The 25095-nt window shown below is 45.8% G+C and overlaps 1 long non-coding RNA gene across 5 annotated transcripts; it reads left to right on the top strand.

Moving 5' to 3' along the window:
- Positions 1-99: 99 nt before the first annotated feature.
- Positions 100-24550, top strand: LOC115278093. Of its 5 annotated transcripts, none has more exons than XR_003902690.1 (7): positions 100-222; positions 9331-9515; positions 9635-10012; positions 14371-14578; positions 15078-15218; positions 17961-18119; positions 24370-24550. It is a non-coding gene; the product is annotated as an uncharacterized LOC115278093 (long non-coding RNA). The 5 variants fall into 5 exon arrangements; XR_003902689.1 differs by lacking the exon at positions 15078-15218 and adding an exon at positions 3035-3199; XR_003902691.1 differs by lacking the exon at positions 15078-15218 and having other exon boundaries at positions 9870-10012.
- The last annotated feature ends 545 nt before the right edge of the window (positions 24551-25095 follow it).

Raw genomic sequence — 25095 nt, 5'->3', positions numbered from 1 at the left:
CAAGCACTGGCTCCTCCCATTACAGTGACATCATAAGTGACACAAATGACTCATATGGGTCCAGTCTCCCACCCCTGCCTGCTGCTTTAACCTGCACAATTCCCCCCAGGTGGCAGCCATTGCCGTTGGCTGGTGTCTTCATATACCCCCCAAAAATGTGCTACAACTTTTATTTGAAAATGGAAGGAAGAAGAGAAGCAGGAAGGCAGGAGATGGAAGAAGGTGGGTACATCAGTATCCTCAGAACTTTCCATTTCACAGGACTCCACTTTCTAAGTTAGTAATCAGGAAATAGCCTCCTTTGATGCTATTGCTTCCCGAGGAAGAAAGACCTGTTGTCCCCCTGCCTTCAGTTCTGAACAGAAAGGTAGCCAGTGCTGAGCAGAGCTGGCTTATTTGTGTGTCTGTGCCTGGGAGGGCCCGCATGTGTCTTGACAAATGGAAGCAGCAGGTGTTTGGACACCACGGCATAACTCTTCATAGAACACACTTCTTTAAATCCAGATTAAATATACAATTTGAAGCCTGACCTTTCCGAGTAATTAAAGATTTCTACTTTATGGTTTTTATAGACGTGGAACGGTAGAGGCAAGAAGAGCCCCTTCAATGACTAAGGTGGATAGAGTGTGGAGTGTTTTTGCTGCATGGGCTTTAAAGGGCCAAACGCTGGGTGGAAGGCAGGCTTGTGGCTGCGGTGGTTTTGGCACCCATGGTCACAGTGGAGACAGCTTGGTTCACAGGAGGGCAGCTCTGGGGGTTGCCTAGAGCAGACGCCCTGTTATGGAGTAGGAGGTGAACCAAGCGCACTCATGACGAACGTGTCTGGCCAGAGCACAGCATGGCCCACCCTTGTGATGTGTAGCTATGTGATGGGGGGTTGGGGGGCTGGGAGGGCTGGGCTGGTGCAATGGAATGGCAGCCGGGACCACCTCCCCACGGGCATGCTGCAGCCTTGAGACCTTCCAAAGTCCATCATCTCCTTTGTCTTTTCCCTCAACACCCTGGCTGAACACAGCAGCCATATTCTTTCCTCTGTATTGGATTTGGAAAATGCTCTGTGAAACAGCCAGCTGGGGTGAGGGGACATATGCAGGAATGATGCCTCCAAGGCCACATGGGGGCAAGCACAGTCAACATGCTGCCAACCGGGTAGCTTTCCTCCCTGGGTGCCTCAGTTTCCACATCAGTAAAATCCAATGGTTGGACAAGGCCATCCTGAGGCCTGTCCAACTCTGACAGCCCAGTTTTCCTGTGCTGGTGTGGATTAGACTTGAGTGGACCCTATCCAGGGGAGGCCTTCCATAAAGAGAAAAGATGCCAGGTTGCTGCAGGGTAGACTAGAACGTTGAAAAGTTGGGCCGTGGAGACCACTTGTCCTGGGATTGCATGGGCACTTCATGCTTCTCCCAGCTTAGCGCTGTCACCCCACTTCAGATCCAGGCCATGCTCTCTGTTCTAGGAATACAGAGCTTTGTCTGTGCTTCTGCCTTGAAACCCAGAGTCCCGTTGCCACTGTGCCCCTCCTTTGGCAGGAATTTTCTGTGCAGAGCAGTTCTGGCACCTTCCACGCCCATGGCCGTCCCTACTGCCATCACCCAGGAAGGCAGTGATGGAGCAGCATTTGGGCAGGTCCATCATTCTTGCCCCATGGGGATATTCTCCCCCTTCCCTTTTAGTGTTCAAATGTTTCTCTACCTGCCCTGCACCAGACAACTTTTTCTCAGGCCCAGAAATCAATAGGTGGCTCAATTGTGTCATTTAGAGTCAATGTGTTACATCTGCTTTGCCTTCTATATCTGTCTATTGAGTACAAAGTGGATTTGTTATTGGGAGAGCTAATCTCATTGTTTTGTCAACTTACAAGGCATCTTCACACACACACGCAGAAGTGGTACTTTATGAATGAAAGCCCTCCTGTCCTTTGCAAGGACACGGGGAGTCTGTGCCTCACCTCTGTGTGGAGTCCAAGGCAGTATAGACTCGTAGGGTGCAAGGTGCTGCCTGATTTACAATGCCAAGGCCTCTGGAGCTGGAGCCACATGTTTCTATAGCTCTGTGGTCTTTTCCTCTTCTTCCTGTGTGTTTACACACGAAAGGGGACATCATGGCAGACACCAGAGCTAGAGGGAGGAAGTGGGCATTTGAAAGCCCGTATCTGTTACACCTGTGATTGCTAGTGTCAGTAAAAACAAGAGCCACGTTGGAAAGGAAGCCCTGCAGGTTCTGGAAGCAACAAGCTCCACCTTCATTAGCCCCTCACAAAAGTGCATGGAAGCCCAATAAAGTTGGGGGTTCAGGCTGTGATTGTCACTTTGCATTGCACGATGATCCTGTTTGAATATGCGTCTCATCAACTCACCACTAGCAAACTACTGTTTTTAGTAGGACCATCGCTTCTTTGATCTGAAGATGAACTGCATTTTACTTTGACGTTCTCCTCGAATCCCTTTTCCAGAACAATCCTTTAGGAAGATCAGATTTACTCCCCAAAAGAGAAATACAGACTGCAAATGAGGCAAATAAGAGATAGATAATTGAGGACATAGTTGATCTGCATATACACCGAAAGAAACCTACTGAGCCACATGCCAGATTGTCACGGTTTCCTTCTTAAACTGAAATAAGATCTTCTCAAAGCTTAGCCCAGCGTGGCGAACAAACCTATCTAGTGCCCACTGTGTCTCAAGCTTCATTCTACCATCTTAGGAAATTTTCCTGGTGGGAAAGGACTGCTCCCATGCCTCTCGCGCCTGAGAAGTTGATCCTTTTGCTGTCAATGACCTTATTTGGTAGCACATTATTTTAAACATCCATTACTATTAACATTAACTAATGGTTAATTACAACAGAATTCCTATCAAAGTGCATAAGAGAGTCATATGAATGCCAAATGAGTACATTAATGATTGGTGTTATCACAATGAATACGAAATGATTTCATAATGACTGGGGAGGTAATATATAATAAAAAAGGATTGCTCCCACTTTTATACACTTATCACAGATTTAAAACCCATTCTTGGCCTCCATTCAGGAGCCATGAGGTACCTGAGAGCTTTTCCCTGAAGATTTCTAGGAACCTGTATGTCTTCAATCAAAATCTAAATACTGTTACTCACCCAGGTGTTAAACTTTGAGGATAAATGTCATCGTGTTTCTCCTTACAAAGAGCTTCAGAGACGCTACTTCATGGTCATAAGTAAGTGCATTTCATTCATGTATTCAGCCAATTAGTCGGTAAACATTTCTCGAACACATATGATGCTCTTGGCATTGTGCTAGATACAAGGGCTGCAAAGAGAAGAAGAGGGAATTCATATCATTGACAAACCCAAATGGGAGAAGATGTGCAAAAATGGAATTACAATAATGTGTTTCCTGTAGTAAGAGAGCATGCAGAGTGCTGAGAAAGCAGAAGGAGCCTCCGCACACACTGCCGGGGCTTTGGCGGGAGAGGGACACAGATAAGTTCACGTTTGAACTGGGCTTCAGCGAGAGATATGAGCAAGTTGATAAAGGGCTGGGAGAAAGGTCATTTCCAGTGGATATCCCAGCAGAAGCAGAGAGACATGAACTCGTGCATCGTGCTTGCAGGATGGAATGCAGGTGCACGAGACAGGATGGTTGGAACCAAAGCCACACGTAGAGAAGGGAGCCTAAAATATTTGTCACGGTTTTCTGAAGAGTTCAGGAATGTTTGCATCTCAGGTTTTGTGTAAACACATCAATTTACAAATCCAAGAAACTCAACAAACTTCAGGCAAGACAATAAAGAAAACTGCACTTGGTCCTATCAAGTCATATCCAAACTTCTCAAACCTAAAGGTAGATAGGAAGAGTTGGAGCAGCTAGAAAAAACGGGACGTGGTGCACTGGAGAACGATGATCCAGAAGGCTGACTGTCCAGGAAAGGCAAGGCCAGAAGGTGACAAAAATCACTTATTTAGAGCCCTAGAAGGAAACTCTGTTAGCCAGCATTCTATAGCGAGCTAATCTGTCCCTCAAAATGAAGAGGAAAAAAAAAACTCATTTCAGATCATGGAAAATAGAGAATCCATTACCAGGAGATCTGCTCGACAAAGAAGGTTGTCCTTTGGGCTGAAGGACATGATGTCTGACAAAAACTGGATCTTCAGGAAAGAAGGAAGAGTGCCAGAAATAATGGCAGATGTGGGTAAAAATAGACATGCAGTATATATGTACATATATACATACATACATGCATATACATGTACAAACACATATGCGTGCATACATGCTCTGTGTTATTTCTTAATTCAGTGATATAGATAATGTTTAAAGCAAGTTATAACATCCTGTCGTGGGACTGAGAGCACATATAGATGGATATTTGCGGCAACAGTAGCACAAACGATAAGCTAGAACACTAAATGCAGTCCCGTTGCTAGGAACATAGGGTTCTTGTGCATTTCTGAACAATAGTTCCTCTGGTTAGACTGTGGTATGTTAAAGGTGCATGTGTGATCTTTAGAACTCCTCCCAAAAATTCTGCAAGAAGTATGGCTGAAATGCCTATAGCAAAATCAAGATACAATACTAAAAATATTCGATTAACCGAACACAAGACAGGAAAGGAAGAACAGAGGGACCACAAGAGATAAATGGTAGAAAAATTACACAAAAATAAACAAACCAGTGCACCTAAGCCCAATCACATGAATGGGGGGATGGTGGCTTCCTGCCATTGTTACCTCTGATTCACTTCACTTCCCAGCTCTTAACTCACCTTTGTAACCAATTCCTGGCTTTAAAGACTCTGTTTTAAATAAATTTAGAGTGGTTTTGTTTTTCTATTTTGATCGTCACTGGTAGATATACAGTGCAAAGGATTTGCCTAACTGAATAATGTGGTGATTATACCACCGAATGCTGCATAGCAAGTAAACCCTGATGTAGGGAAATACAAAATGACCTGGGAAACATCGTGGCTGTAGCTAACAAATCAATAGGCTCTTGGACAGTAATTTCTACTATTCACTCACATATGAATAGTAGCTAATTCTGCATGTGACGATTACAAGGAATATTTGTTCTTATTCTTGCATCTTCTTTGTGTTGAGCATTTGTTTTTCTCTGTTGAAATGAATTACATTTGTAGCTGGAAGAATGAAGAAAAGAAGAACTTGATAAAGACTTTGATCCAAGGCAATGGTAATGGGAATGAAGCTGACTTCTGAGGCAGGGCTGAGAGGTCTTGTGAGCTTGTGGACATGAAGAAGGGACAGTGTGGCATCCAGGGCAGTTTCTGCCGGGGAAACAGGATGATGGCTTCAGCACAGGTGAAGGGCCAGGTGCCTGGAAAGCAGTAGGAAGAGTGGTTGGGTTATGCAAGCTCCAAACTCAGTGCAGACTTCCAGAAGGCAATGGCACAAGGTTCTGGCAATTGGGAGAGACGTCAGAACCAGAGATACAAATCGTGAAGTTATTAGCATCAAGACATGGTTAATTAAAGCCAAAGCAGTGAATGTACTGTCTAGCAAAAGAATTTAGACCTAAGGGGATGCCTGGGTGGCTCAGTCGGTTAAGCGTCTGACTCTTGATTTTGACTCAGGTCATGATCTCACGGTTTGTGGGTTCGAGCCCTGCATCTGGCTTTTTGATGACATTGCAGAGCCTGCTTAGGATTCTCTCTCTCCCTTCCCCGCTCTCTTTCTCAAAATAAATAAACATAAAAAAAATATAGACCCAGAACAAAAGACCAGAAAAGCACCCTTTTGTTTCATGGTAAAATGCCAAGATTCGAGGAGTGGGTGAATGAGGAGAATCTAGCCCAAGAGATGAGTGCAGAAGATTCAGAATGATAGCAGGAAAGGTAAAATCTTCCAGACTGTTCTCTAACACTCATGTTCTTCAACTTTCAAAGCTCTCCTATCATGTCATGCTCTCTGTGCCCTAGGATTTGGGAAGGTTGGACAGTGAGCCCACCAAATGGTGTGTCTGTGTTTATCTTTGAGTATAGGATCACAAGGGAATTTCGGGTTCCTTGTGCCCTTGACTATTGTACAACTATTCCACCGTTTACATGTCCCACCTTGGCAAATAGAAGGCAAATAGTAAATGTGATTTTTCTAAGTGACCTTCGTTTGGGTGAAGAAGACACAGCTTGAAGAAGTGCCTTACTCCAGGGAGGTCTCTGTAAGGTCAGTTACTGGAAACTTAAAGCCATCAAAGCCAAGGATGATCCCCAGAGAGGAGGGTGAGAAAGACCTCCATGAGGGTGGCAGGCCGGGTGGGCCCAGGGGCCAAGTCTGGTGGGCAGTGGAAGGCTGAGGAGGACATGTGCCAGGTGACCACAGGAACTTGATAGAGCATCTGTGGGATCCATTCAAGAGTTGCTGGCCCACTGATATTGAACCCTCTATGTGTGAAGGGTGGTCAGGGGGCTTCCTAAGTCATCATTTTGTATTCTAGAAACATGACACTTGCTCATGGCCATGGGGCAGGGCTGAGCTAGCCGCCGCAGGAATGGAGTATTGTGTCAGACTCTGAGAGACTGTGAGGGTCCCAAGACAATGCCTGTAGCTTCCGTCTGAAGCCCCTTGTCTCCAATAACTGGTGGGCCTGAGCATTCTGGAAGCCAGCCTGCCTCAAGGACAGTTAGGTCCAAGGACTCTCTGCTTCTCTGCAAAGATTTACTATCCTGGTTACAGTTAAAGGAAGTAAAAGCTTTAGATACTCATTAGAATTTGGATGTGATCAGGAAGGAGCCAACTATACATTCATATAGAATGCTGCTCCAGATAACGGTAGCTTAGCCCAGACCTCTCCTGGGGACCCAGAGATGGTGGCAACAACCCAACATGACGTGGAAAGAAGCTTCTCATATGTCAAGGTGGAGGATGGCACAGGCATTGTGCGGTGGCCATTCCACCAGAGGAGGGAGGAAATTGGAGATTTTAAGTACCAGGAAACATCTTCATGGGCTGGTCTGTAGCCTCCAGAGGAGACAGAGGGGATGGGCTTCCATCCTACAGACCGGCCTTTGAGCGGAGGACTCGAGAGCTGCCCGGGGGAGGTGTGTTCCAGGCCCCGGTGAGTGAGGGGAGACACCTTCCATTCTGGACCCTTCACGTTGAGAATATCACTCCTCATCCGAGTAAAGCCCCAGCAGAAGGGCGAGGAAAGGCAAGAGAACCTGAAACGTGGCCCTTACCACCGAGTGCCCCATGACCGCACAGCAATTGAACCTTTTGGCTGTCACTGCGGTAGTTAATAAAGAACCTCTTTTATAGGAGGGAGCCAACAGACTGTTTTTAATGGCTGAGACTTTTTTTTTTTTAACATTCCTGCAGCATTCCCTGGAGTGAGACTCGGGACAATATTAAATCCAATGAATCACCCAGCTTTCAGGAGGGCAGGGCTGCAGCCTCACGGCCGCCTCAGATGATGGCTCAGCTGGGTGTCCCTGGTGGCCCGGCTATGCGGCCAGGCGCCTGGCTCTCATTCCACAAAGATGCTGGCTGGGGAGGGTGGCCACCTGTGCCAAACTGCCTTCCCTCTTGATTTCATCTTTGGGGGCTCGTATAATTCTCCTTGGCAGTTCAGGACACCACCATCAGCTTTTTTATGCAGAAGTGTTTGGACAAGTGGTTGCCAAGCTGTTGTGATGAGGGACGTCCGATTTCTTGATTTGAACATGACCCTCCAGGGGTGTATCTTCCTTCTGCATCAGACTTGACCAACATGGAAGAGGTTGAACAGCAGGGAAGGGTACGGGGGCCTGTAGGGGTTTGCTTTGGCTGTACTGGGCTGGGCTGGGCCAGTCCGGATCTCTCCCTTCATCACCAGGGGAGATCTGCTCTGCTTCTCACCACTTGCTGGTCCTCCATGAAGTGGGCCTTGAGTCTGGGGCCGGCCAAGGGGCCTGGTGCCCTGAATGTTTTCCAGAGGACTTTGACTTCATTCACCTCCTCTGGACTGGTACATTGCTCATAGGACTTAACATGATTGTCCTGCTAGGATTCAGTCAGTACGTCCACCCTACTGATAAGGACCCAGGGAGAAGGAACAGCAAATTTAGTCTTGCTGTTCCAAGGGTGGCTCACAGGCTGGTGGCCAGGAGCTCAGCCTATCTGGCATGTACAGCCACTGGTCCCACCCAGACCTATGAATCAGAATCTCCACTTAAGTAGGTGATTCCTTTGTACATTCAAGTTGGAGAAGCACGGCCTTCAGTGACTTGATCTGGGGTTGGTGGAGGGCTGAGCACCCCGTACCGAATTCCTGGTGTGTGCTTGTAGTGGGGACTTTCTCGTTCCCCCAGATGCACGGACTTTCTACAGAGACCACACAACCCACACTTGTTGTCCACAGTTTTCCAGCTGTGACTCATCTGAAAGCAAGCCTTCTAGAGATGAGTCACCATTTATAACCTCTTCAGGAAGAGTTGTTGAAGTCGGAGGATGCCACACAGGCAGCCCATGGGGCTGCTTCATGGGTGATGCAGAGAGATGAGTCCTGGTTGTTCTGATGTGAGCAGCACATGAGCTGGCTGCACAGAGCTTTGTGTGGACAGAGCCAAGTTCCTGAGGACCAGTGCAGGTGACAAATAGGTTCAGCCTCAGCACACCCCTGGGTGTGAGCAGAATGTGCACGGGAGGGGGGAGACTTTAGACCTGAAATTGTCTGCTCCTCATTGGTGCTGCTACTTCTGGACTTCTCCCTGATGATGGGGGCCAGCCCCCCAGTATCTTATCTCCTTCTCACCAACAAAGGAGCCTGCCACGCTTTGGTTTGGTGTCCTTGCCCCCTCTGTAAGGAGAAGAATGCTGCAGGGACAAATGAGCTGAAAAGTGGCTCCCAAGAACTGAATTGAAAACAATGGTACCTCGTGCCTTCCCCTTAGCTGGTGGCCCACCTTGCGGTTGCATGTAATGGTCTCACGGTTGCATCTGAACATGACTCCAGAGAACAAAAGAGAAAACAAATTTCTTCATCAGCTACGAGAACTGTGTGTGTGTGTGCATGCCCATGTGTATGCTCAGTTAGAATTGTCTTTATGATCTTTGTCTCTGAAACTCACACTTGTGGGCTGTGGGATATGCACATTCCCGGTCCCTCTGCCTTGTCCCTGAGCCCTGCAGGCTGCTCACGCAGGATCAGGTGCACCTGCCGTAGGGTCCTCAGCCCCAGGAGTTGTAAACCCTGCTCATCCAGCTACAACAAAGATGGACAAACGGCTGCGGTGGCTGGAGGGCTGGCAATGGACTTGGTGCCGAATGAACTTTGAGTGTCCTTGCCTCTGTCAGGAGGTGTCACAACCTTAGACGTAACTCGTGTGGGTGTTAATTATTTCCTTTTCATTTCCAGCTGGCGCAGAGCGTTAGCACCTTAAGTGGCTCAATTTGATCCCTGCTCTTGGGAACAAGGTAATTAAGTGAGCTGCGACTTAAGCAAAGGCCCTGCCTCGACTTGTCGCCCGTCTTCAGACAGCGCTCCATCCTAAATCATTTGATAATGTAAGAGGCTCGGTGCAGTTCTCTACTTGACTGAGGGTGAGTTCATTAGGTCACAAATCAGTAATTGATTCTCCGTGTGTCTCTGCTGGTTTTATTACAGTAATGAGGACTATCTTTTTTTCTCATCTCCTCTAATATGTTTCCCAAACCATCAGCTTCTCAGTTTGGTGTCAGGATGACTTTGACAGGTTGTTAGCAACTATATGAAGTACAGAACATCACAGAAAACGTCTCAAACTGTGTTGCTGTGTACTGCTCGGAGCCTCAGGTGGTCCCGAAATAAGTGAAAGCACTTGCAAGGAAAAGAGTTACAGCAGCGATTGAAAATATGACTACGGGCTTGATGTCCTAATGAAGTTCTTCGCACCGTTGGATATGTTTCACTCACAGGGCAGGGCTGGGTGGCATCGGTAGCTCTCCTCTGGAATGTTCCCGAGCAGAAAAACAGCAAAGTGAAGTTGAAGAGCAAAGCAGACACTCTTACCGCAAAAGTTACAGACTCTTCTTTCTCTCCTTGGGGCTCTTTTTAAAAAGTGAGTGACGATTTGCTAATCTCTATACAGTCTGATTCCCCCCTGCAGTTCTGTGTATTGTAAAAAATGAAACTGTATTGTATGATGTTCAACGGGAGAGAAATATAGTGTTATTTTTATTGTAATTCTACTGCAGTCCGAGGAGACTTCAAACTTAGAGAGTTACACAGACAAAAGGGAGAAAAAAAACCCCACATTTTATGATTTAATCAAAACACTAGACTATTTATTTATTTATTTTAAAATGTTTATTTATTTATCGAGAGACACTGAGGGTGAGTGAGCAGGGGGTGGGCAGAGACAGAGAGGGAGAGAGAACCCCAAGCATGCTCCACGCTCAGTGCAGAGCGGAATGTGGGGCTCAATCTCAGGACCGATGGTGACCTGAGCCGAAATCAACAGTCTGATGCTCATCCGACTGAGCCACCCAGGCGGCCCATGGTAGAAGAAAATTTAATGTTTATTTTTATCCAATGGATGAATATGTTCCTGAATTTAAATGTTTCAGATGTTTCCATTTGTTTGTTTGTTTATTCATGTATTTACTTAGAGGTTGAGGATTTGGCTCATGAGAGCACCATTTGATGCTATCAGGAATTTCAAGTGCTGGAGACCTAGGAGTCTTGGAATCATTCTCTAGGGGGGCCAGACCCTAAAACCACAGGCCACAAAAATAGTGATGTCTCATGGCCTGGTTCTTGCAGCCCATCCTTGTTCTGTATGGAGGATGCAGGTCAAAGTCAGGTGTATGTGAAATTAACTATATTTATGGACCTTTACAAAGATTCAGTATGAAAACAATAGACCCACCCATGTTCTCCTTAAAATCAGAACTCATGCAACTGTTGGGTAAGAAACAAAGCCCCCAGGTGTGTGGTTTGGCCTCAAGATTGACTTTTGTTACACAGCTAAACATCTTGCTGATTGAGTCGCAGATGATGAGCCTGGGGAGTTGACCCTGTGAGATGAATTCAAACTGCAGATTAACATGCACTGGAGACAAAACATTTCTCCTGCTCCACACTTGACATAGAGGGACTGAGTCCTGATGACCGGCTTAGTCTCACTGACTTGGGGGACGTTGTGAGCTGGCTCCCGCGTGTTGGAGCCACATCCAGAATTCTCCGTTTTTCCCGTGTTTGCAGCCTGAGATTATGAAAAGCTCTTATCAACACTGAAATAATCTTTAGCGCCTCATCGATCCTTCTTTAAATAAAGCACCCGTTTTAGGTGAGGTTAGCGATTTTATTCATAGGATTAATTTCATCCCACAAACTGCTCTACAATGTCTGACAAAAGATCTTTTTATAAATTCAACATTGGAAAATAAGTCATAATCCCATCTGCTCCCTTCATTTCTCTCCACTCTGTAGAAGAAACTCAACAATACAAGGTCTCCTGCAGACAGAGGTGGAACCGGTATTAATAAATCACCACAAATGTATAGATGAAGGTGACAGAAACTATAAGAAATCGAATCATTACATGCGTCCCACTGTTCGGGGCTGAGTGACTCATTTTTGGCACAGAAGGTGGACACCAGAGCATCTGAATGGGTTTTCAAGGGGCCCCAGTCCCAAGGCCTCCTGGGGCTCCAGGTTCACCACCGTTCTGTCTCTCTGGCTTCCAACAGGTGAAGCCCAAATCCCCCAAGAGACAGCAAGCGCATCTGAAAACAGTGTTTAGAAGGATTCTCAGCATCCTCATTGTGAGTCTCTGCAATAGTTCAGTGTAGGCAACTTTGCTATAAAAGGAAGGAAGGAAGTGAAAACACTGGCAAATTAAAAGTAAGCCCGTAAGTAAAATAGCAAATTGCTATGTAAAACCTAAGTCGAGCAAGATCTCTATTTGCCAGCCTTTAACTGGGGGTTGAAGGAAAGGGAATCCCCACAGCACGTACTAAGAATATTTTGCTGCCTGCTGCTTTTTCTGGCAAGATCCTTCTGGTTTGTGCAAAGACTGTTGGACTCTGCTGGGAATTGGGTGGCAGTTTTAGTGTGGTGACCATCATCTGAGAAGGTGCCAGGGTTTGGGAGCATTAGTGGCCCCTGGACATGCAGTTGCTCATTTTGCTCTAACACCAAAAGGCAACAAATCACCCTACCCCCCTACCCTGGGGCCACAAAGCTGTCCCCTAGCGAGAGTGGCACTCTGTGGCATGTGGGGTCTAAGGGTCTCAGGAACACTAATCATAGACTTATAGGAACTTCAACTTGGAAATGCTTCACCCAACACATTTGACAGATTTCTAATAATAACTGCTCGCTGGTCAGAAATCAGTTTTGATGTGTCCCTTTTTTTCTCCAGGCTCAGTGCTGTTCTTTCTATCTAGAATGTCATCTTGCCTGTACTTTTATTCAAATCCCAACTATTTTTCAAATCCGGTACAGTCTGACTGTCTTAGCTGGCTGGGGCCTGCTCTAACAAAACCACACAGACTTGGGTGCTTACACACAGACAGTTATTTTTACGGTTTTGGAGGCTGGAAGCTCAAAATTGAGGTGCTGGCAGATTCAGTCCCTGGTGAGACCCGATTTTTGGCCTGCAGATGACTACCTTCTGGGAGGAAGGGGGCAGGGGGAGAGATAGAAGGGGTTGAAGAGAGAGGAAAGGGGGAGAGAGGAGAGAGGGAGAGAGAGCTCTGGTCTTTGCCTGTTATAATAGGAGCTCTGGCTGCCTCACAGGCCACCTTCCAGACCCCATCCAAATCCAGTCACCTCCCAAAGGCCCCATCTTTAGATACCATCACATTGGGGGCTAGAGTTGCCACATATGAATTTGGGAAAGCACATATTCAGTCCACACCTCTCACCATGTCCATAAACCTTTTGGTTCAGATGACGCCTGTCTGTTCTTCCCATCCTGGGCTTCCTCTTGTCCAGACTACAGGGCACACTGGGGTCAGTGACTTATGACGTCATGGCTCCAGACCTTCGCAGTTGGCGCTACTCGGCCACTCCCCCCAGGGAGTGCTCCTTGGAAACCTTAGGTCAGGAAGTGTGGGTTGGGATCCAATCACCTTCCCTCTGAAATGCTCTCTCTATTCCCAACTCACCTCTGAAATCCCAGCCAGTGCAGACAGTGTTGGTCCCCACTTCTCTCTCTGCACCACACCCAGTCCATCCCCCAGGTCCTAACACTGCAAATTCTGAATACCTTTGGCTCTGCTTTTGTCTCTGCTTGTGGTCTGCTGTGGAACTACCCTACCTGCGTTGATGGTCATGTGTAGTAGAGAAGACACATGCCTATCGGTTTGCCTCTGATCCTGCTCCTCCAATGACCCTACAAGTTGCTCCTGAAATTTCTTTCTAGAGCCAGGACCCAGAGTGGGAATCTACTGAAATTCAAGTATTTAAAACCCTTCAATATCTCTTAGTGCTCTCAGGATGGGACCAGACACATACAGCCATTTATGGTGTGGTGTGATGTGTTTACCCTTCCAAACTCATTTCTCAGCATCTCTGTCTCCTTCCTCTATCACTCCACCCCTGCCTTGCAGTCGACATTCCAGACTGAACAGAGCACATTCCACAGTTTCTAGAATATGCCAGGCTCCCTCTGGTTTCAGGATCTTTATATAAGGTCTTTCTTGATTTTGAATTTCTCTTTTCCCTTGGTCCTATCCTCAGACCTGCCTACTGTAATACATTATCCTCCCTTCCTAGAACAGGGATGAGTGACGAGTAGACACACCAAATACATTTAATGACTTAATGAAATAAACTCAACACATAGACATCCAAATAAGTGCTGTGTTCTTAATACTATTTCCTTTAGGAAACAAACAAAACATTTTTATTTTTCAAAGAACCAAATTCCTGGCTTAAACCTGCTTAGGATGATAACTTCTTTTTTTTTAATTTTTTTAATGATTTATTTATTTTTGATACAGAGAGAGAGCATGAGAGGGGGAGAGGCAGAGAAAGGAGGAGACACAGAACCAGAAACAGGCTCCAGGCTCTGAGCTAGCTGTCAGCACTGAGCCCGATGCGGGGCTCGAACCCACGAACGTGAGATCTGACCTGAGCTGAAGTCGGAGACTTAACCGACTGAGTCACCCAGGTGCCCCAGGATGATAACATCTAAGAGACTCTCTCTCTCTCTCTCTCTCTCTCTCTCACACACACACACACACACACACACACACACACACACACACACACTCAATGAGATTTTCTAGCATGACTATTTGCATTTATTTCCTGATGGGTTCAATTATAGAAATAAAATTATAGCAATAAAATTTATTACCAAAGAATAAAAATATTTTAACACTAAGGAAAGATACACATAGTGCCTTGGTCTCAAAAAAGTATTTCTTTTCATATTAAGAGTTATCTTTCTGTTTATTGAACAAGCCTTCCTTGGCTAGGTGCTTGCCCTGTGCAGAATGCCATGCTGAGGCCGGAGGCTACAAGAAGGAATGAAACAGAACACCCACCCTGGCGGCCTTTGTGGATGAAGTGCTCTGATGTGCCTGCTTCTGTCCTGGTGCTACTTCTCCAAGGAAGAAGAGGAAGGGGGAAGAAGGGACTCTGGGAGTGGGGTCAAGAGAAGAGAGCTCAGGTAACCCCTGAGGCTGGGAGGTGTTTTGGGGAATAGAAACAGGTGATGAGAACTTGTCGGTCACCTTCCAGGGGGTGGGATGGAGACCCTCCGGCCCACCAGCCTTGTGTGGAAACCCCCTGGTGCCGAGATGGGCGAGGGCTCCTCGCTGCATCTGGTCTCCGTTGTTGGAGGCAGTGAGACTGGGAAGACAGGGGACCACTGACGTGTGATGTGGGCCAATGTGGCGGCCGGAAGTTTTAAAATCCTAACCAAACCTCCACAAGTAATGGTCAGTGCAGTGGTGACAGTACCTTTATGTAACCGGTTCTCCTACTGATGGAAGCTTGGTCGTGTCCAGGTTTAATGGGAATATGGCGCTCTGTTTTATGGATCTATCATAAGTTATTAAGCCACTCTCTTACTGGTAGATATTTCGGCTGTGGGCAATGTTTCTTACTACAAACAAGACTCAGTCAGCCTCCTGTGCATGTATCTTTATATTTTTATTTTTTGACAGAACCATAAAAGTGAGCCTCTCTGGCCAAAAGGCACACAAATGTCACACTTTATTGATAACGCCAAGGTGATGCCCCAACGTTTGTACCAGTCGGTTGTTCCTGCCACAAGTTATGACGATGCCTGTTTCATCACATCCTCGGTAGCAGCAGATGATGGCAAAGTCTGATTTGGGAAAAGAGCGTCTTATTGTGATTTACTTCCACTTTCTGTAATCCGAAGTGGGGTGGAGCTTCTTTTCACAGACATTTACCATTTGTGCCACTTCTCGCCTATGCGTATTCCTTGTCCCTTTGAGAGAACTGTTTGTCATTTTCTTTTGATCCGTTGAGTTTATTTGAATAAGAGATTTTAATACTTAGATGTAAATGTTTCCCCTCACAGTCTGTCACTTGCCTTTTAATTTTGTTTAGTCTGGGTTTCATTGGGAGAAAGTTTACAGTATTTTGTAGCCAAATAGGTCATTTTGTTCATTGTTTCATTTTCTTTGCTCTCATGGCAGGATCATACAGATATTCTCCCGTATTTCTGTCAATGCTCGTTTGGTTCTTATTTTTTATATTAGGTCTTTGGTTTAGCAAGAATATATTTTTGTTTGTGGTATAAAGTAGGAATCATTCCCCCCTGCCCCCATGGGTAGTCAATTGTTCTCATTCTAAGTATTTTTTTAAAAAATAATTTTAATGTTTATTTTTGAGAGACAGAGAGAGAGAGAGACAGAGAGACAGAGAGACAGACAGAGAGGCAGAGCATCAGTGGGGGAGGGGCAGAGAGAGAGGGAGACACAGAATCCGAAGCAGGCTCCGGGCTCTGAACTGTCAGCACGGCGGAGCCCGACATGGGGCTTGAAATCACAAACTGTGAGATCATGACCTGAGCCAAAGTCTGATCCTCAACCAGGTAAGCCACCCAGGAGCCCCCCATTCTAAGTAGTTTTTTTAAAAGTCATTCTTCCTGCACTAATTTGAAATGCCCCCTTTATCCTAAACTGTCGATGTAAATATACTTGTACTGGTTTCTGAGCTATCTTTTTTTCTACGCTTGGATTTGCCTGGTTCTGGACCCTTGTAAGTCCAGCATCCTTACTGGAGGTTGAAGACTCATGAGCCCTTCTATTCCCCAGAAAGGAAAGCTCACTGCAGGAGAAAATGCAGATTCTCACACATTCTGCAGGAGTTGATTATACTAATTAAGTGAAACTCCAGGTTAGGAAATCACTCCTAATGGGGCGGAAAGGTCTCCCAGAATTTAAGTTCTCCTTGGTGCCCCTCGTTTGCATTTCCGTGAACACAGCATCCTCTTTGGAGATGGGAAGACACCGGGCTTGGAATGGCTTCATTTACTGTTCTGTTTCCGCTCTCAGAGAAGGGAGCGCCTGCTCCTGTTAAATCCTCAGATCTTACAGGGCAGTGGGAAACTTCACATTCTCGCAGCAGGAGAGCAGACACTGGAGTGTGGGTGTAAATCTCAAGCAGCTGATTGTTGGAACCCACAAGCTCTGTCTTGTAAATAATTCACTCCAGTGCAGGAAATCTGCATATGAGGATGAAATGTCATTTATAACTCATAGGATATCGGCTTGGCTGGGAGAGACTTTCCAATCCCTTCAACTCATTAAGCCCTGCTAAGGAAGAGAGAACACAGATGATATAGAAGGAGCTCCCCGCAGTAAGCCTGCAACTGGTATAGACTAGTTAGCAATACTCAACCGGAAAATAAAACCTGAGGCTACGCCCGAGACTCACTGAGCCCTCCGTAAACCCAGTGCCCCTGGGGTGAGCTTGGCTCTCTCTGATTCCCCACGGTGCCCCCAGGCCTGGCCTGCTCTAAAATCTTTGCGAGAACCAGGAGAAGGTTTGGCCGAGGTGTGTTCTTGGGAAGGGGCACATGCTCTCTGGCTGCAAAGAGAATATATAATGTTCCAATTAAGAACTCGGCTCCCTGAAATTCTGGAACTCACATTGATGACTTATGGAGAAACAAGACGGTCTTGGTAATGAGATCCTTTTCTCTCTTTATTAAATATTGATTGAATATGGAAGAAATTCAATTTCCAATGGAGTTGAAATCTTATTTCTAGGGTGTTGGTAATAAGACTTTTATTTTTTCATTTGTTTGTTTGTTTCAGTTTTGATGCCAAGACTATGAACGTCTCTAGAGCGGAAGCATGGAAGGGCTTTGGTCTGTCCTTGCTGCGGCTAGTTGGGATGTGGCTGGCCACGTGACTGACTGTTATTGTGGGTTTTTCATTTTTATTTTTATTTTTTGAGTGAGGCGAGGTGCATTGCAAAACACAAAAACCCTGCAGTAGGAGGAGGAAGGAATTTTTATCGGTGGAAGAAAAAATAAAATTAGTACTGCCCCTCGCTCCCCCAAGTTTGACTCTCTGCCTCTGAAAACATTTCTAGCTAACTGTGCACCTATCTGATACACAGAGACCTTAATTAAGCACGACAGTGATCACTCTAGAAATAAGCTCAGAGAAGGGCTGAGGTTTCTTGGCCTTCTTCCCAAGAGACTGATTTACTAAAGGACCAGGAGGGACTCATTATGAAATGGTTTACCTATTAGAAGGTCCCATGTCACTGGCTCTGGGAGGCGATTAGAGCTCTGTGGGCCCCAGTCGAGGACACACTGGCCGTCTCCAGGAGACCCCAGGTGGAAGGAAGACACTCACTGCAGTCTCTGCGTCCATTTCACTCATCCGTGCGGCCCGATGCTCCGTCAGGAAAGGATCTTAACTTCTTGCAGTCCAATTTCCTTTTTCCAAAATGATTTGATAGCTCAGTATCCCTACTCTACTAGGCAGCTGCAAATTGCTTGAGGAATGTTCTAGAATCATTTTTCGAAATTGCTGAGATTAGCCTTTACCCTCTTTTAACAGGTGGGCAGATGCTACGTTTATCCTTTCCCGATCTCCAAACACCCCTTGCGTTCTCCTCTGATTCCTCAGCAGGAACAGTCGTGTAGTAAAGAACCAAGAAGGTGAACACATGCAAATGTGGTGTTCATTTTCAAAACGTGAAAAAGGAGATAATTCCAGGTACTGTTTACAACGTCTGGGTTTAAAGGTTCATAGGACAAGCAACTCTTTGTTAAAATAAATGATGAGTTTATATATTTAAGGTCATGCTTCAGGAAGAAAAGTGAAAATAAGGTCTGTTTTTACTGAGTCATAAAATTAGCTGAGGAAAAAATAATGCATCTAAAATAACTCTGAGACCCTAACACGCAGGGTTTTAAGTGTCAGTGTAAATGAAAGGCAGCTTCACAGAAAACTCTATGAAACAGAGCTCCTTCTTAGGTTGAGGGCACTGTACTGGATTATTTCTCAGGCTTAGTCAAAGCCTAAGTGAGTTATCAAAGAGAACTATGATCAGGCTGGCTTTAGGGCACCAATATGATTTTAGCATACAGATCACCGACTGAATTTTTTAGTTTTCAAAAATATATTTGACAATGTGCCAAGAGAACTCTTCCAGATCGTACCATATGGTCATTAGTTTAGCGGAACTTACAACTCACGTATAAGAAGTCTTGTGCATTTGATCCTGAATTTCACGGTCGCCTAAGAAAGCATATTGACTGATAATTGGCTGAAAGACCATAAACAAAACATTCTGTCCATGAAGTCAAAGTAGTCGGGGACATGGTTGTTGGAGTGATAGGAGCCTGGGAATGAGGTTTCATTTAGCAGAAAGAGAAAGAAACAAACAGTGAGTTAAATATGGGGCCTCCGAAGCAACTTCCCCCAACTCTTCTCTGGCTAAAGAATTTCAAATACATTTTCATGAAGTGGGAAAATGAAAGAAAATGATTTTCTTAAAAGGAACTGACGAATGAGAAAATAGTTAATACTGGGTTTTCTTCTTCCCGCGGCTGATGGCTCTCTCTGGTAGCAGATTATGTGCATAGGGAGGGACATTACTTCTTTGATGTTATTAGGGGCACTGAACTATGGAAAAGAGAGTTCACTCTTACCTGCTATTAACTAGACAAAGCCAGTGCCTCTGTCGTTTCAGAGAGCCCCCACCCCTCCGTGTCCATCTGCATGGGACACCACGGCCAGGCGCCAGCAAGCAATCCAGGGTGCTGCTTCTCGTGAGCAGAGAGCACCCGTTCTTAGGCCCAAAGCTCAACCGATGATGGGGTGACTGTACAGTGCGGATCAGCCATCCGGTTTCAAAGATGGAGCTCCTTGAGTTGACTTCCATCTTTATTTTAATAGTCTAACTGCTGTTAATAGGCCTCTGGCCCTGAGACAGTCAAGCCCTGAGGCAAAAGGACAAGATGGGGTTTCTTAACACTGCTAATGTCTTCACTCTAGTTATAAGAAGGTGGGATTTGGGGGCGCCTGGGGGCTCAGTCGGTAAGCGTCCGACTTCAGCTCAGGTCATGATCTCACAGTTTGTGAGGGCGAGCCCCACATCGGGCTTTGTGGTGACAGCTCAGAGCCTGGAACCTCCTTCAGATTCCATGTCTCCCTCTCTGTCCCTTTCCCACTCTTCCACTCACTCTCTCTCAAAAATAAATAAACATAAATTTTAAAAAATCTTTAAAGAAGATGGGATTGGTGATTTCATTATTGTGGAGATATGTGTCGTTGAGTCTTAATGAAGTCCATTCAGAGATATTGGGACTCAGTGTGCACCCAATAACTATCTGTAAACACAAGATACTAAACCTTCCAGAAGCATAGTACCTCACAAGAAGTTGAGTGTGAACTTCGGAGCAGAAACATGGTCCTTGAACCAGCAAGCATTGATCAAAAGAAAAAAAAGATCCTGTTCTACTGCCGTATTATAGGAAAGAAGTTGTTACAGTTCCATGCTCAGGACTGGCTTTCGAGAGGCAGTGATCACTGGTGTCTATGTGGTGTGATCCATGAGATGACGCGGATTATGCACACCCCAACATCTTCCTGCTGGCTGCTGAGTTTACCGTCGTGTGATTTATTATTAAGTGCTGTTTTACCTGCCAGCATTTTGTGGTTTAACAGCCCACCTGAGTGTGAATTAGTTTATCAACTGGCTTTCTTATGAAAAGACAGATGAGGCTACATGAAAATGCTTAGCACATGGGTAGGAAGCAGCTGATGAAAACAGAAGAAAGGCCCAGAAGACAAACTCCTTTGCCTCTGAAACTTTGCCCAGTTCTGATTATTCAGTTAATTCAATAGGTTCTTAATATAGAAGAGTCTCTTCATCCTCAGGTTAACCTTGGACTTGAAAAACAATGGAGGAATTGAGGAGTGTGGGAAGGTGAGTGAGGGGCACTGCCTCTTTTAGCTGGGGAGCCTCACGGCCCTTGCAGCACCTCGCAGAGCAGTGTGGGCTGTGGCACCGCTGCTGGCACCTCCCCCATCACGACCCTCAACTATTATCTAGGAAATGCACAAACCTTTGAGACCTTGTATGAGGACAAGCGAGCTATACTTTATTTAGGAGTGGAGTAATTTTGGGCCTTTCCCTGTATGATGTGAGAAGGAAAAGCAATGGAGAGCAATCAGAGGAAGGAGATAAGGCTTTCTATGACCATCAGATCTTTCCCTGGTCAGAACTCTGTCCAAGCCCTCGTGCTGCAGGAGCACAGAGCAGGAATATGCTTCTTTTGCAGTTGATGGGAAAGAAGGGGTATTTTGCAGAAATGTTGTCTTAGGACTTCAAACTTATTGATATATTACTGGTTATAAGCTTCCCTTTCAGAAACTATTGGTCACCCTCATCATCTTTGCCAACAGAATGCCCATATGGTGGAGTCTGTAGCCAGAACGGGCTGCTCATCAATGAATGTGGATTAATAACTGTAGACATCTGTGGTAACTTTTACCATGCTCTGTAGTGAAGAAGAAGAAACTCTCTCCCAGGAGTGCAGCTTGAGTTTTTCTCAGCAGGTTGAGCATACAGATGTAACAGCTGCCCCTGGATGGCATCTCCACTGGGCTTTGCAGAGTGGGATGCGTGGGGGGTGGGGCACTCTAAGAGGCAGGGGCCAAGGAAGGGTCTGTAGGTTTAGGGCTAGACAGGCAGATATCTCTGCCAGGAGTCAATGCCAAGGCCCATACACTAACTGTGGTGACCAGTTCACCCACATGGACACTTCCTCTGTGTGTATTGGGTATCCAGCCCTCCTGCAGAGTCATGTTCAGATGTCCCAGATACTCTCAGCTGGTCTGTCGGGGCTGGGGATGTATGTGCACACTCTGGTCTGCATGGTGGCCATAGCCGTGACCAGCGAGAGATCTCCCTGACCTCACCCTGAGCATACAAGAGCTGGTGTCATAGCATCCGACATCCTGTCCCTCCAGGGTTCTTCTCTTTGTTGCCAGCCTTGCGTACCATTTTATGAGGGCAAATGGAACCTTCCTGCCTTAGTCCATTTGGGTTGCAGTAACAAAACAGCCCAGCCTGTGTGGCTTATAAACAACAGGCATATATTTCTCACAGTTCAAGAGACTGTAAGTCTGAAATCAGGATGCCAATGTGGTCGGGTTCTGATTGCAGACTTCTTCCGGAAGAGTGACTTGGACTTTCCATGGTGTCCTCACAGAGAGACAGGAAGACACAGAATCCGAAGCACAGAGCCTTCTTTTATAAACCAGAATCCCATCCATGAGGGGATCCCTTATGATCTACTGGTCTCCTAAAGGTCTCATCTCCTGATACCTTCACATCTATTGTTCAGAATCAACATAGGAATGTTAGGGAAGCACAAATGTTCAGACCACAGTGCTTCAAACACATGGAGTCCTGCCATTTATGGCATTGTTCTCGGACCCAGTGATGCCACATGAGAATGTGTAACTTGTCTCCATAACATAAGCTTGAGTCTGATGATGCTTTTGTGAACTTCTTCCTGAATAAAAACAAATACTACCACATGTTCTTCAGTGAAAGCAAATAATCTAGAACTCTTCTTTGACCCTAGGCAATGCATGAACTTCCATTCCCATCAGATTTTTGAGTAAATTCTCTTTAGCCTAATGAAACCTTTCAAAGGAGTCCAACATTTTGTTCACTGAATTTCAAATCTGGGCTTCCTGGGTTGTTCATATAATTTGTTAAAGTAAGAGAGGCTCTGATGGAAGACAAACAGCAACGAGCCATGAGACCCAAGGCTGAACAAGCAAGGTTGCTTGAGGCCCATCTTAGGAGAAAGTCTATGTGCCAAGACTCTGGAGGGAACAGTCAGTAACTATTAGACACACACAGTGGCCTCTTGCAGTTCTTATACAACCTTATGTAAATTTTCATGTGAATTTCATGGAAAATGGCACTTAATGTGTACACCAAATGCTGGTGACATCACCTCCATATTTCTCAAGATGCCGGCCAAAGACAGATTCATACACAGTCCTGACCTGTAGAAACTTACGATGAACATAGAACAGTGTTGGGTGTTGAGCAAAAGTGCCCAGGATAGTGCTAACTTACTATGCCACACACACAGCAGGTGCCTAATAAAATGATTGTTATCAAACAAACTGCGAACACGTGTGTGTTAAATAAAAATCAATAGCTCAGTAGCTCAGGCTTGTTGTGCTAAGGCACAGAAATGAGCAGCGTGGTCTTTCCCTCAGTGAGTTTCCACATCTAACTGGAGACAAGTCTCATTCCTCAGAGATAAGAGTGAACCACAGTAGGCAATCACATCAATGCCACAGACAAAGAGCAAAGTCAGGTGACGGGTGACATCCCGAGAAAGAGCAAGCATGCTTGTGGATCCCAAGTTCTGACAGTTTATAGGTGCACACATGTGCAGGTTAACATCTAGAATTCTCAACCTTTCCTTTCCAGAGGTGGTGATCTGGAGAAAAGAAAAATCTAACTAAAAATTAACCCTGATTTCCAATAAGTCCTCCAGCCTTCAACTGCTCAAAGATGGTGGTGGTCATGTTGGTAGGAGGGACTAGACCCAATTCCATGAAGCACATGGTCCCATCTGTGACAATTGGGTTCAGTGCTGAGGAAGATGTATTTGCTCTCTGTCAAGTAGGCTTAGAGGGAGAAAAGCCTAAATCAAGTTTTGATGAAGATCATATGCCGATCAGCTGACTAATAGAAAACATGGTAATTCCCTTTTGTTTTGTGGATAAAACAACAGGAAGTTAAAAGTCATGGACAAGAGAAAAAAAATGATATAGTTTTCCAAAAAGTTTGGAGTTTATATGAAGATCTGTGTGCTGTTGGCTTTTCTACCTCTTTGTACACTCTGCAGTCCTAGAAAAGAATCTATGATGATCCAAAGACAGAGTGAAGGTGGTATTCAGTCTTGGCTCCACGGTCAGTTGCCTCATGACCTTGGGCAGCTCACCTAGCCTCTCTGGGTCCAAATTTTCATTCCTACAAGTTGGACAGGATAGCTGGGAGGCCCAAGTGAGATGACCAGACATGAACTTGCATTATAAGGTAATAAGCACTGTTCATGGAGAAAAGCTTGGTGTTTTGTGATGAATCCTTGAGACTGGTTCATTGTGGATTAACCTCGGAAAGCAGGACTTCAATTCCAGACAGATTTGTGGATCAACTGGAGGGCAAGACCGAAGCAAAATGACCCAGTTTGGCAGATTTTAGGTAGCTAATTTCAAACAACTAGACATTGCACTGAAATATTTGCTTGACAGTGTCTCACATCTTCTGAAAACTCTTTTCTGAAAAACTTAAACCATGTGGTGTGTCAAGCCAGGCCTGCTAATTTCAAACAACTAGACATTGCACTGAAATATTTGCCTGACAGTGTCTCACATCTTCTGAAAACTCTTTTCTGAAAAACTTAAACCATGTGGTGTGTTAAGCCAGGCCTGCCCTCCAGCCGGAAGGTAATGTGGGCCCCTCAGGCAAGACCACACAAGATACACTTCCGAGAGTGGTCTTCAGGGTTTTCCAGCTTCTGCGCATCCGTTCTCCTCCTCCCTCCCTCCTGGTGTTGCAGGTTTGGGTGTCTGTGGGCCTTACGCTCCTGCTCCTATAGCTCCACATTCTTCACCAAGGCGTCTGCAGCCAGGCAGGGCTGGACGAGTGACACAGCGAAGCGCGCATTGGAACCATCACTCCCCCAGCATTGGCTGTGCTTAGGGCAGCACCATAACCGTATGTAGGTGTTTAAAAATGCCACTTGGTGATTTTTATTATGTCGTGCTACAATCTTCCTATGTCAGTTGGGCTCCTCCCACGTCGATTATGAGGCACGAGGATGAGAGATCCCACAATTTATGAGCCGAGTAGCAGTGGAGGATTAATAATCAAGGGCCTCTCATTAGAGCCTCAGTTAGATTAACCCTACTTTTCCCACAGGTCTTCTCCATGGAGAGGAATCATTGCTTTGAAGACAGTCCATGTTCTTCTGTCAACTTGCTTGGTTGGAGAATATTGTTGCCATAGTTAGGGATTTGTGATACTGCAAAGGTGTTTGCTTTCAACTTCCTCTTATCATTTTTTTATCCCTTAAAAATAAAGCATAAGCGTGTGAAAGAAAGTTTTTCTCTAATCTGTCATAGTGAAGAGACTCTTCAGGCACAACGGGGTTATGCCAGCTTTGGCCAGTTTTGTGTGGGAGTAGACTGTGGGGTGCATCCTCCCAGCAATGGGCCAACTGTGTCCCAGGCACTGCAGAGAAGGGCAGAACACAGGTTTGATTCTTCTGAAGGACGATGACATGGTCCCTGGAAAGGTAGATCCTTGGGTGATGGGGATTATTCCTAAACTCTAAGTGGGTGTGTGTCAGAAACCAGAGGTAGCCTTTTAGGGATGGAGCTCAGGAGGGCAGGAGGATGAGGGGACAGCTGACCTGATCCTACTTCACTGGACAGAGTCTGCTGTGGGTACTTTCTATCTGCCACTCACTGGCTTTCAGACCCCTTTCAACTAGGCGCTCACTACACTTTGGTTGTCTGGTCTTTCTCTAGACTCCCTGCCAGACTCTATTTTCTGAGTTTATTTGTCCCATCCCAGCTGTAGGCCCTCAAACGCCTGTGCAGGTTCTGCATGAGTGGGTGCGCGCACACGCGCACACACACATAC

Source organism: Suricata suricatta, chromosome 14 (genome assembly GCF_006229205.1).
Source record: "Suricata suricatta isolate VVHF042 chromosome 14, meerkat_22Aug2017_6uvM2_HiC, whole genome shotgun sequence".
NCBI lineage: Eukaryota > Metazoa > Chordata > Mammalia > Carnivora > Herpestidae > Suricata > Suricata suricatta.
Note: the sequence above shows the minus strand (reverse complement) of the source record. Positions and strands in the feature narration are given on the sequence as shown.